Source organism: Mus caroli, chromosome 7 (genome assembly GCF_900094665.2).
Source record: "Mus caroli chromosome 7, CAROLI_EIJ_v1.1, whole genome shotgun sequence".
Lineage (NCBI taxonomy): Eukaryota > Metazoa > Chordata > Mammalia > Rodentia > Muridae > Mus > Mus caroli.
The window spans coordinates 33263975-33265774 of NC_034576.1; the positions used below are offsets into that span (position 1 = coordinate 33263975).

Sequence of the window (1800 nt, forward strand, 5' to 3'; positions counted from 1 at the left end):
AATAAGATGAACCTGGGAGTTGGATGATAACGGAAAGCCTTACGTGCTCCCCAGTGTCCGGAAGGCAGAGGCCCAGATTGCTGCAAAAAATTTGGACAAAGAATACCTGCCCATTGGGGGACTGGCTGAATTCTGTAAGGCTTCTGCAGAACTGGCCCTGGGCGAGAACAACACAGTGTTGAAAAGCGGCCCGTTTGTCACTGTGCAGACCATTTCCGGGACTGGAGCCTTAAGGGTCGGAGCCAGTTTTCTGCAAAGGTTTTCTTAAGTTCAGCCGAGATGTCTTTCTGCCCAAACCATCCTGGGGAAATCACACACCCATCTTCAGGGATGCCAGCATGCAGCTCCAAGGTTATCGCTACTATGACCCCAAGACTTGCGGCTTTGACTTCTCCGGAGCCCTAGAAGACATATCAAAAATCCCAGAGCAGAGTGTCCTCCTCCTGCATGCCTGCACTCACAACCCCACAGGCGTGGACCTGCGTCCAGAGCAGTGGAAGGAGATAGCGTCCGTGGTGAAGAAAAAGAATCTCTTCGCATTCTTTGACATGGTCTACCAAGGCTTTGCCAGTGGTGATAGTGATAAGGATGCCTGGGCCGTGCGGCACTTCATCGAGCAGGGCATCAATGTCTGCCTCTGCCAGTCATATGCCAAGAACATGAGCCTGTACTGTGAGCGTGTGGGAGCCTTCACGGTGGTCTGCAAAGATGCAGAAGAAGCCAAAAGGGTAGAGTCACAGCTGAAGATCTTGATCCATCCCCTGTATTCCAACCCACCTCTCAATGGGGCCCGGATCACAGCAACCATCCTGACGTCTCCAGACTTGCGGAAGCAATGGTTGCAGGAGGTGAAAGGCATGGCTGACCGCATCATCAGCATGAGGACCCAGCTGGTCTCCAACCTGAAGAAAGAGGGCTCTTCCCACAACTGGCAGCACATCACCGACCAGATCGGCATGTTCTGTTTCACCGGCCTAAAGCCGGAGCAGATGGAGCGGCTGACCAAGGAGTTCTCTGTCTACATGACAAAGGATGGCCGAATCTCCGTGGCAGGGGTCACCTCTGGCAATGTAGGCTACCTTGCCCATGCCATTCACCAGGTCACCAAGTAATTCCCAGGTGCGAAGGAATAGAAACCACTTTCCCGACAGCCTTTGCGCTCGTGAGCGTCACGTGCAGGGTGAGGGAGGGTGGGTGGTGGTGAGTAGATCCAGTTTCCAACCACGGTGCATAACTCAGCTACTGAACTCGTTCCTTGGAAGCGAGGTAGGGCGGAGGCTTCCTCGGCTGGTATCTGGAACTTCATCTGCTCTAAACCAAACTCCCTCATCCCTTTGTCTCCAGCTTTTCTGAAAGTTTACACACGCAAGAAAAATCACAGCACCAAACATCTGTCAGCCATGGCACTGGAATAGATCAGACGCTTTACCTAAAGCCTCAGGTGGTATCAGGGGCTCCCCCGTGGACCCCGGTAGAGCCTCCCGTAATAGAGGCTGTAAGAGAAAAATAACTAGTTCTGTCATTAACAGTTGTCCTCAAGTTCGTCCTCCTGGTGTGGAGCAAACTGTGTCAGCAGACCACATTACAGAAATTATGCTTTACAAAAACCAACAGGTCTGTTGCCACTTCAACAGGGACAGTAGAAGATGTAGTGTCATGTCCGCCTGCCCCTTGTCATTGCTTTTCTAGAGCCTAGAGTCTCATCCAGTTCTACTGCGAATGTCAGCCTCAGCCTATCGGGAGTTACGTAAGAATGGAGAGCATAGTTTTTCTGCTCATGCATAGCCTCCTCTCTCATCA

At 51.9% G+C, this 1800-nt stretch overlaps 1 pseudogene across 1 annotated transcript; it reads left to right on the forward strand.

Moving 5' to 3' along the window:
• The first annotated feature begins 6 nt into the window (after nt 1-6).
• LOC110298791 lies at nt 7-1124 on the forward strand (annotated as a pseudogene). Its single transcript, XR_002378409.2, has one exon. The product of XR_002378409.2 is annotated as an aspartate aminotransferase, mitochondrial pseudogene (transcript).
• The last annotated feature ends 676 nt before the right edge of the window (nt 1125-1800 follow it).